This window comes from Jatropha curcas, unplaced genomic scaffold, assembly GCF_041381405.1.
Source record: "Jatropha curcas cultivar XTBG-Jc1 unplaced genomic scaffold, XTBG_Jcur_1.0 HiC_scaffold_118_pilon, whole genome shotgun sequence".
Lineage (NCBI taxonomy): Eukaryota > Viridiplantae > Streptophyta > Magnoliopsida > Malpighiales > Euphorbiaceae > Jatropha > Jatropha curcas.
This window is the reverse complement of record NW_028322364.1, coordinates 44479-56347: the sequence shown is the minus strand read 5'-3', so window position 1 is coordinate 56347 and position 11869 is coordinate 44479. Positions and strand designations below refer to the sequence as shown.

The 11869-nt window shown below is 38.6% G+C and overlaps 1 non-coding gene across 1 annotated transcript; it reads left to right on the top strand.

The window, feature by feature from the left end:
* The first annotated feature begins 9588 nt into the window (after positions 1–9588).
* LOC149492110 (small nucleolar RNA R71) lies at positions 9589–9695 on the top strand. The gene has a single exon (XR_016319135.1). It is a non-coding gene; the product is annotated as a small nucleolar RNA R71 (small nucleolar RNA).
* Positions 9696–11869: the final 2174 nt, after the last annotated feature.

Genomic DNA, 11869 nt, shown 5'->3' with positions numbered 1-11869 from the left:
TCCATAGGAGGCAGTGAAGAGGGAACTGTCGAGCTCGATCCGGCCAAACGAGCCACTGCCTCATCAAACTGATGGTAGATTTGAACTCCTCGCGAAATTGGAGTCGGGTGGTGGTGACCTTGGAATTTTCTGGGCGGTATCGTTTTTCCGGCCACCGTGCAAGGCGGTCGGCGGCGGCGGTCCGGTGACCAGCCTCTACACTCCGGCGAGGTCCCAGAGGCAGAATGATCTCCTCTCGCGTTGATCATGGAATTGCGGCCCGATTCTCAAACGGTACGCCTAATACCATTTCCTAATTTTTGTTTTGAACATCTTTAAATAAATTACATGGTTATTATTAAAATTAGGTGATTTGAGGGGGGGGGGGGAAATAAATTAGAATTAGTTAACTAGTTAATTAGTAATCATTAGTTTAAAATTAGCCGATCGTGTATAAGAAAAGTAAGGCGAATTTTAGTTGGTTAACAGTTAGATCCGAGATTTTAATAAATAAGATTTGGGAGGTCTATCCATTTTTTATTGATATAAAAACCGAATTTTAATAGGTAGTAGTTATAATTAGTTTTGTTAAAATTATGTTTTAGCTGCTTAACAATTAGTTAATGTAAAGCCATTAATTTAGTTAACTAATGACTTAATAAATGATTTTATATGGATATTATTAGAATTCGTTTGTAAATTTTCAGTTGAGTGTCGATATAGTTGTTTTGGAAGGAGGATGAGATTTTAAATTGATTGATTGCCCGACAGATGGGCTGTGTGCATAGATTTGATAATATATAATAATATTGGGATATTTGAGCAGGTAGATAGTCCAATTTTTAGGGGAGGTGCTGCCGAAATTTTGATATAAATTAGACTAAATTTTAATTAACAACATAATTAATAAGTTTATTTAGATTAGTTCTATAAATTGGTACATAATAAATATAGTGCTCTGATTGTTTATTATCTTTATTATTCATTTAATTATTTACATATTTATTTATTTATTTTCATTATTATTGTTAATATTGTTATTTATTTTATTATTGTTGTTAATTGTTAATACTATTTATTTATTTATTTATTTGCACTGATTTTGGATGTTTAATTGTGCATTGCATTACGATGTCTAATTGGTTAATATGTCTGCATTTGATTGCAATGTTTGATTAATTGTGTTGTGATATTGCTGTGCTTTGCTTGTGTGGAATTGGGATGAAGTGGGTCACCATGGGTTTGTGAGGACGGTCGATAAAGCATGGATCCTGATTATGATGAATTATGAAACTGGACCGTCGGCCGGGTAAATGGGAGATCGGCGCCCCCCGTGTGCACCTACTGTTACCGTTACTGTTAACCACAGGTTGGCTTCTTTATTGGGCGCACCGGATAATCTAGATTTGATCGCAGCCCGCAGGGTGGCCTCCTGTTGTGAGCGCCTGATGATCTAGATTTGATGGAGACGACCGGGTTGCCTCCTGTTGGTATGAAAAAAAAGAGAGGATAGAAAAACAATGAGAGGGCTGGTCAAGTGAGGATTAGACCGGTCGGCCAGTATGGGGAATCGGCTCCCTGGTGCACATGTGAGAGGATGAGCCATGTGGGAGGACGGCTCATCGGGGGTTCGGTGACTCCACTGACTAATTTCCACGTGATGTGATTATTTGAAGGTGATATTGTTTGTGAGTGCTGGTGACATGCCATTTGTATGACTGGCTGCATGAGCATATAACTAGTCGGATGACTAGATTGATATATATTTACACATTTGTGTGAATGTGTGTGTTGTGCAATAATAGTTACTCCTTAGAAAGCTTACATATCTTGTTTAATTTTCCAGGAAGTAAGTTTCTCTTTAATTCGATTAAGCTATGTTCCTTCGTCGCAGAGCTAGAAAGAAAATTTTCCTAGACCAATAAATATTTTGCTATGTATCTAGATGTATAAAAATCTATGTATATCTATTAGTTAGTGACTCCGCAGTTGTAGAATTATATACAATTAGTCGTGTATTAATATAGACAATATAGTTATGTGAGCCCATATTAAAAATGTGGTGTATTGTTAATTGGGCCCAAACTGTGGAATGTTGTAGCTGATAAATTTGGGCCGAGATTTAATAAAATCTTGATATTATTTTCATATAAACATGGGCTGAATGTTTAATATTATATTGAGATAATAAATTTTTAGTGTTTCAGGCTTACTACGGGCCTCGGGGGCCTTAAGCTTACCTGGGCCCTAGTGCCGGTCCGGCCCATGGAATCGGGTCTTGACATTCAATTACACATTGTTGCATTTAGGGTGCAGATTTGATTTGGTTTAGTGGCTGGTTCACATAGAGGTGATCAATGAAAATTTGATATAAGCTTCAAATTGGTTGCAAGGGTCGTACTTTCTTAGGTGGCCTAAGTTAGATATGAGGTTTTTAGCAAAGAATGCCTAAATCATTTCTTTCTAATTATAAGCACAAAATTTTGTCTCGAAGGAAAATTCTAAATCGTTCTAGGAGTGCTAAGGTTAGATAAGTTTTTATGAAAAACATACCTATTTATCATAATTTTAAACAAAGGTTGCTATTTATAATCTTCGAAACAAATGGTTAAATCAAAGAAGTATGTTTTATTAAAAATTAAAATTTTGGTTAAAAGCAATTAACTTTAGAAAGACAATTAATTTAATCAAAGGATAATGAATTGAAGATAAATTTTAAGTTCCGATCACAATTATTCCAACCTTACTTTATTTTCTAAAATAAGACAAAAATCATGGAAATTTATAGTTTAGAATGTCCTCCCCCAACTTAATTGAGCACATTGTCCTCAATGAGCTATGTGCAATTCCCCAAACTTATGGTATAATGGAAACTTCAATAAAGAGTAAGAAGTGGAGAAAATTACCATCATTGGTTTGCGACAATATAAGGAAGCCGGGCGGCGAAGTTCATCCAAGCTATAGAGTTAGAAATATACTAAAAAGATATCCAAAGTATTGAAATTGAAAAACAAATGACATGCCAAGTATGTAGACTACAACTAACTGAATGTAAAGTATTCAAATAAAAACCAATGTGAAATGTTCAATAGACAGAAAAATAAGAAGGAATAACCAAAATGATGTGAAATATATCAGGCCTCTGGTGGTGGAGGTGGAGGGGGGCTGCAGCAACTGAATCACAGTCTGAAGTTGAGTGGAGAGCCCCTGGTAGTGACCCTATATAGTGTCTAAGCGGGAATCGAGGCTGTCGTGCATGATCTCTATCAACTGGAATCGGTCAGCAATCATCGATTCCATGCCAGTAAGCCGAGTGTCGAACACATCCATGCGGGAGAGCAGTCGGGCAAGCACCTCATCATTGGACACGGTGGACGTGCCCTGGAATGAAGGTCTAGCTCTGGAGGGTACCTGCACCAAAATCAAAACCAGAGGAAGGGGGTGGCATATCCTCCTCTGTGTTAGCGCCACCGGCATCCTAAGGTGCCTCATGATCAGAACTGTCTGCTGAAGCACCCACTAAACGATAAGAATCTCCGGCCTTTTCCACTATCTTCATATGGATCATCAGATCTATATCTATATCTAATATGGTACCTCTGCCGCCACCAAGACTGTCGTAAATTGACCTAGTCGGATTCCATACCCTTAAGTAGGTAGCAATACGTGTGACAAAACTACCTATCATGATGGCCCCGCTTGTCTGCCCTGGCAACTCGAGCCCATTTTTGGCATAGCCAATAACCCACATTTAGCAAAACTCCGTGGTTAAGGGCCCATAAAAATAGAGTTCATTTCTCCTAAAACCCTGTCAGTCTCACTTCTACCAAAAATGGTACTACTAGAAATTTATTTAGATACCTCAAAGCAAAGCTTTTCAATTTGGATGCCTTAGATACTCTAGGATTATAATTAGTTTCACCTGTCAATTCATTCCACCTAGTTGAATCAAAAGAATCGGTAGGGAGCTGTGTACTACTGCATTTTCAGTGGGAAAACCAAAAATGTGGCTAAGTTCATCTATTGTCAGTTCAAAATCTCTCCCAAGCAATCGAAATCGAATAAAATTTCGAACACATCCAATTGGAAATCTAATAATTGAGGCATATGAACTTAAAATTCCAATTTCAAGGGAGCATACACAGGATCTTTCATTGCAATAAATTCCCCACCCCCACTCGCCGAAGTGGCTCTATTACAGCATCCCTAAGGCCAACTATTGACAAGGCATCCTCATCTAGAAATTTATTTGGCAAAAATAGGGCAATGATGAGAGTTTGTGATACCTGTCTAGTTGCTTAGGAGAGCTCGTCTCGAATGGAGGTAGTGGTGGACTGTTAGAGGGTGGATATGCAGTCGAAGACCGAGAAGAACGGTGCCCAGCTGCGACAGATAAAGGCAGGCCTGCTACGTTTGTACCTAAGAGGCATTATGATGAAAATATTGAAAGAAAATGCGAGAGAAGTGACAGAAAACGAGAGAAAATGAGAGAAAATGAGAGAGGAGGGCTGCTGGCGGCTAGGACGTGCAACTGGAAATGACACAGAGCTAGGGCGTGCTTTTTAAATAGAATAGCACGCACGGCAGTGCAGTTCAGCATGGTCTGGACCGTGCTCTCCCCTGGAAGTCTATTTGATAGCACATACGGGCTTGCGAGATGGCACGGTTCAGGGCTTGCGCGCATCCTTCACTGCAGATGAATTGCATTTACCTTGCACAGGCGTGCTGATAGCACGGGCAGAGGCATGCTCCCTTCTGGAAGTTTAAGTGCATGCGGGCACGGGTGTGTGCCTTGGCACAGCCCTGGGCGTGCGCGCATTTCTCCTGCAGGTGAGAACCTGACTTACCTGGCACGGGCGTGCAGATGGTTTGGCAGGGGGGCGTGCTATATGGCACGGTCGTGCGCGTAGCATGGTCAAGGGCATGCTACCTTTTGGCTTTCAATTTTCAATTTTCTTTTGAAGCAAGTCGTGCTGCCTTTTGAAATCTTTGTTATTCTTGAAAATTTACACAAAACAAACAAACCAAAATAGAATGGAATTAAAAATGGGTTGTTTCCCATGAGCGCTTTTGTTTAACGTCGTTAAGCTCGGACGTATTTAACCTGGTTGGATTAAACTAGATGGATGGCATTCTTGACTGGATCAAAGTTGTCGTTTTGATAAACTTTAGGCGTTGAGCATTAACTTTGAAACTCCGGTCTCCATCCACTATTTCGACAGCCCCATGTGGAAAAGATTTTCTTTGATCGTAAAAGGGTCCGACCATCTGGAACGCAGTTTTCCTGGAAAAAGGCAGAGTCTAGAATTGTAGAGTAATACCTGTTGGCCTAACCTTTAGATTTCGCAGGATGATATGCTTATCATGCCACTACTTGTGCGATCTTTATAGATTTTGGCATTTTCATAAGAATGGAGCCTCATTTCATCCATCATGTTTAATTGAAGCAGCCTCTTTGACCAACTTCTTAGTATCAAAGTTAAGAAATTGGATTGCCCAATATGCCTTGTGCTCCAGCTCGACAGGGAGGTGACAAGCCTTATCATATACCATTCGATATGGTGACACGCCAATTGGTGTTTTAAATGCAATTCTGTAGCCTAAACAGCATCATCGAGCTTTTTTGGACCAGTCCTTCCTTGATTGGCCAACTGTTGTCTCCAAAATCTTTTTTATTTCCTGGTTCGTGACTTGTACTTGCCCCACTTGTTGAGGGTGATATGGGGTACCTACACGGTGAGTAACACCATATGTGGAAAGTAGGGAATCAAGGTACTTGTTACAGAAATGCTTACCTCCATCTGTGATTATTGCTGTTAGAGTACCATGTCGTGTGAAAATATATTTCTTGATGAAGCTCATCACACTTTTGGGCGTCATTATTGGGAAGGGCAACAGCTTCTGCCCATTTTGAAACGTAATCTACTGCCACTAAGATGTATTGGTTAGAGTATGATGACGGAAAAAGGACCCATAAAATTCCAAACCCCAAACATCAAATATTTCTACTTCGAGGATGTTGTTCAGTGGCATTTCATGACGCTTCGAAATGTTGCCTAACCTTTGGCAACGATCGCATAGACGAACAAAATTGAAGGCATCTTTAATAATTTGGGCAAGTATAGACCGCTTTCCAGTACACGTGGCAGCTGTCTTGCTTGCATCAAAGTGTCCTCCACACTCCATTGAGTGACAGAAACGAAGAACACTTTCTATCTCCTCTTCCGGTATGCATCTTCGAAAGATCTGGTCACTACAATACTTGAACAAAAAGGCTCTTCCCAATAATAGTATTTAAGATCATGAAAAAATTTTTTCTTTATTGATAAGAAAGATTGGGAGGAGTTATTTTGCAAGCAAGGTAGTTGACTATATCAGCATACCAGGGAGCTTGTGTCTTAGGTCAAAAGAAAGAGATGTGCATGGGGGAAATCTTTATTGATTTGCATTTTTTCTTGTTCTTCCTCCCCCATTCAAGCCTAGATAATGGTCTGCGACTAGATTCTCAGTTCCTTTCTTGTCAATATTTCTAAGTCAAATTCCTGCAAAAGAAGAACCCAACGTATTAGTCTTGGCTTGGCGTCTTTCTTTTCTAACAGATATTTAATGGCAGAATGATCAGTATAAACTATTGTTTTGGCTCCAATCAATAGGCTCTAAACTTATCAGAAGCAAAAACAATAGCTAGGAGCTCCTTTTTGTAGTTGCATAGTTTAATTGTGCGTCATTTAGTTGTGCGGCTAGCATAATAAATAACGTGCAATTTCTTTTCTTTTCTTTGTCCAAGAATAGCTCCTACTGCATGATCACTTGCGTCGCACATAAGCTCGAGGGATGACTCCAATCTGGTTGTAGAAATGATTGGTGCCGATGTCAATTCCCTTTTTAATCTGTTAAAGGCATCTAAACACTCTTTGTTAAAATCACAAGGAACATCTTTAACTAGCAAATTACAAAGAGGTTTAGTTATTTTGGAGAAATCCTTAATGAATCTCCTATAAAAACCAGCATGGCCAAGGAAGCTTCTCACTCCCCTTACTTGGTTTGGAGGGGGTAGCTTCTCAATCACTTCCACCTTGGCCTTATCCACTTCAATCCCCTCTTGTGAGATTTTGTGGCCCAAAACAATCCCTTCACTAACCATGAAATGGCATTTTTCCCAGTTCAGAACAAGGTTAGTGTCTTCACACCTCTGCATCACTAATGAAAGGTTATAGAGACATGATTCAAATGAATGACCAAACACAGAAAAATCATCCATAAAAATTTCTATGAACTTTTCAACCATGTCAGAAAAAATAGACATCATGCATCTTTGAAAAGTTGCAGGAGCATTGTATAAACCGAAGGGCATTCTCCTATATGCAAAGGTACCGTAAGGACAAGTGAAAGTGGTTTTCTCTTGGTCCTCCGGAGCAATAGGTATCTGAAAATACCCTGAGTATCCATCTAGAAAACAATAGTATGGATAACCTGCAAGTCTTTCAAGCATTTGATCAATGAATGGTAAGGGAAAATGATCTTTACGTGTTGCTTTGTTCAATTTTCTGTAATCAATGCACACACGCCAACCTGTGACAGTTCTTATAGGGATTAATTCATTATTTTCATTAGTCACTGCTGTCATACCTCCCTTCTTTGGAACTACTTGGACAGGGCTCACCCAACTACTATCGGAAATTGGATAGATGATTCCGACGTCCAAGAGTTTGATGATCTCAGCCTTGACTACTTCCTTCATGTTAGGATTCAACCTTCGTTGATGTTCAATAGAAGGTTTGTAGTCATCTTCCATCAGGATTTTGTGCATACATATGCTTGGACTTATCCCCTGCAAGTCAGAAATTGTCCATCCTAGAACCTTTCTATGTTTTTGCAAGACCTGCAACAACCTTTCTTCTTGATCACATGTTAGGTGAGAAGAAATAATAATAGGAAAAGAGTTGTTTTCACCTAGAAATGCATGCTTCAGATGAGGAGGAAGCTGCTTCAGTTCTTATTTTGGTTATGTACTTTCTTTTTCTTTTCTTTTGAATTATTATCACTATCATCTACGCTATATAAAGTGTTCTTTACACATTTATCAATTACATCTATTCTAAAGCAATCATCGCAGTCCATAGGAAATTTACAAGATTTTAAAACATCAAAAAACAACTTCTTCTTGACCTACTCTCAATGTCAGTTTTCCATCATGTAAATCAATTAGAGTTCTTGAAGTTGCAAGAAAAGGTCTTCCAAGGATCAATGGTCCTTCTCTTCCTTCATCAATGTCAAGGATAACAAAATCAACAGGAAAGATAAATTTTCCAACCTTGACAAGTACGTCCTCTACAATTCCCTTGGGGTATTTGATCGATCGATCGGCCAATTATAGAGACATCCTCATTGGCTTGAGCTCTCCCATACCTAGCATTTTAAAAACTTCATAAGACATAAGATTTATACTAGCTCCTAGGTCAGCTAAAGCCTTTTCAAAACTTAAATTGCCAATATTGCAAGGAATAGAGAAACTCCCTGGATCCTTAAGTTTAGGAGGCAATTTATTTGGATAATTGTGCTGCATTCCTCTGTCAGCATTACCATCCCCTGATCATCAATTTTTCTTTTCTTGCTCAAGATTTCCTTCAAAAATTTTGCATAGCTGGGCAATTTGAGCAAGAGCTTCAGCAAAGGGAATGTTTATTTGAAGCTTTTTGAAGACGTCAAGAAATTTCATGAAGCTTTGGTCATCCTGCGTCTTTTTCAACTTTTGTGGAAATGGAACGGGTGGAACATAGGGTTTTACTTCTTCCTTCTCCACTAGATCAATGATAGGTGCCTTTCTCCTCTTCTTTCTCTCCTTTCTAGGCTTGGCCTCCAATTCTCTGCCACTCCTCAAAGTGATGGCTTGTACATGTTCTGTAGGATTTTTTTCAGTATTACTAGGTAAACATACCTTCAGGTCTAGCTGCCATCATATTTGCAAACTGTCCCATTTGGATCTCCAGATTTCTTAATCGCAGCTTGTTGGATTTTGTTGTGTTCTCTTATTTCATTCATGAAATCCATGTGCGATTTCGAAAGAGCATAAGGAGATCATCATGAGACTTTTTCTGTCTCCGGAGGTAAGAAACCTGGTGGTGCATTTAAAGTGTTGTTAGAATTACCATTTGAAAGATTTGGATGATTTCTCAACCTGTTGTCGTAAAGGGTTCGAGTATGGGTAATTCCTCCTTCCTTGGTTCATCACATAGTTTACTTGCTCCAAAGTTTGTGGATTTGCAGAATCTAACATGCATTCTCCAACTCCATGTGTTTCGTTGCATCTGTCACAAGTTTGCATGATGGAGTTCATAGATTTAGTGGTTAGTAAGACTAACTTTCTTACTATGTTGTCTACCTTTGCATTTAGTGCTGTGATGGCAATCAATTTCATAGATTCCTGCAGTTTTTCTTCTTTCAGAACTGCTTTGATAATGGCTATTGCTTGCCATTTCTTCTATTAAATCGTATGCCTCATCGATCTCCTTTTCTTTTTCAAAAGATCCTCCTGCAGCTGCATCAGGTGTAATTTTAATGTTAGGTGACAAAGAATTATGGAAAGTTTGGACTTATAACCATTTGGGCAGACTATGGTGGGGACATTTTCTTAACAAATCTTTAAATCTTTCCCAAGCTTCATATAAGTTTTCTTGATCATGATGAACAAAAGTCATGATCTCATTTCTCAGCTTGGTTGTTTTAGAAGATGGAAAGAATTTAGCCAAAAATTATGGGCTAACTCTTCCAAGTTGTAAAACTTCCAGCGGGATAAGATTGTAACCATGATCGTTGCTTTGTCCCTTAGAGTAAAAGGAAAGAGTCTTAATCTAATGACATCTTCAGAAACACCATTTTGTTAAAAGTGTCACAAATTTCCAATAAATTAGTGATGTGAGCGTTAGGATCTTCACTAGGAAGCCCCCCATATTGAATAGAAGTGGAAAGTAATTGAATAATTACTGGTTTGATTCAGAGTTATTAGCTTCCACTCTTGGTCTAGTGATACTAGAGGTAGCTCCATTAAGAGAAGGCGTGGTATAATCTCGCAATGTGCTGATATTTTGTTGTCTGTCTGTTCTGAGGATTCACAGGAAGAGGTATGTTCGAAGTTGAGGATTAATTCTGTCCATATTTGATTGTTGTTCGTATCTATTTTCTAGTTCTCTCCTTGCTGCGTTATTCTTCTGTAGGTTTTCTCAACTTCTGGATCAAAGATCAGAGGTTCTGGTTCTTCTAGATCTTCTTGCATAAAACCTGAGATATTCTATAGAAAAAATTAAACGAATAAAAAACAAATGAATAAATAAATGTCTAAATTAATAACAAGATAATTCGTATTGATATTGGTATTGCCAATCCCCGGGCAACGGCGCCAAAACTGACAGCTTATTTCGCAAGTGTACAAATCGCTACAAGTAATATATGATGAATAAGATATCGTTCCACAAGAATTGTAATCCAAGTACTAAAATTATGTTATCTCGTTATTATTTAAACGATAATTGAGAGAATTGTTTTTATAAATGTAAAATAAACAAGAGTCAAGTAAACAAAAATTGAATTAAAAGAAATCAAGGAATTGAAGCTACTAGGGGTTTTGATTTCCACTTAATTCTATCCAATTTATTTCATTAGTTCATTAATCAATTTAATTATTCAAGTAGGGGAAACAACTCTGAATTCACTAAGAAGCTCTTCCGATGTATTGCTAGCTATTTTAATTCCATTTAATTACCTATCTTCCAATAGCGTAATTAACTATGAATTAAATCATTAAGTTATGTAGTTGTTTATGAATTTACAATTTAAGGTTGATAAATCATAAAACCCCCATGAGTCAAACCATATAGCTTCCGCATCAAGTTATTATTCTCATGTGTTTTATTAACCTTTTCTTATCAAAGATCCTTCTTCCGATAGTGATAATTGAAATAAATCAATCTAGGGGAAAATTCTGCCTAGAAGCATTAAGTTTATTAATAAATCATAACTTGAATAAGGAAAAATAATCTAATTGCATAAATTGGAAAAGAGATTAAGCTACATTAAACCCCTAGTATAAGAATTTAGTTGCACATAGCACTTAAGTAAAACTCAACAATACTTGATAAATATTCCATAATCAATAAGAATAATGAAAGAAATAAACAAGATTAAGAGTTTAGAAATAAGAACTAGTGATAAATTGCTTGGATGGCTTCCTTGAAACCTTGCACAACTCTTGAATACTTACCTTCTAAAAGAATAAAGCTATATACAAAGCTATAAGAGAAAGAAGGAGTGAAGTGTAGTGTAATGTGTGTGATGCCTTTGGAATGGCTTCTCCCCCCTTTTATATAGACTTCTTGGGGGAACAATCCACATGCTTTAATGAGTAAAGTCCAACTTGTGTGGTGGAAAAGTTCTAAATCAAGCCATAAATTACTCTCAATTATGGCTTTCCAAGTGCATATGGTTAAGTTTGACTGACATGTGAAGAGAGTATCCAAAGTATCCTGTGAAAATGGTAGGGATTAATTGGCAACTTTTGACTTAAATTCAGGATTCCTTGATTGACATGGGCGTGCTGCCTGGCACGGTCTGGGGGCGTGCTAGGCTCTGGAAGTCTGAGGCTCTCAGCACAGGCCGTGTTGTTCAGCACGGTCTGGGGAAGTTCCAGAGCACGGGCGTGTGCACTGGCATGGCCAGGGGCGTGCCATCCTCTGGAAGTCTGGAACATATGTTGCACGAGCGTGCTTCAACTGCACGGGCCAGTCTTTGTTTCCAGTGCGGGCACGGGCGTGCGCCTGAACACGAGCTTGGGCGTGCGCTTCTCTAGAAGTCCAGGGCAGTTGTGGCACGGGTGTGCGGCTCAGCATGGGCTGGG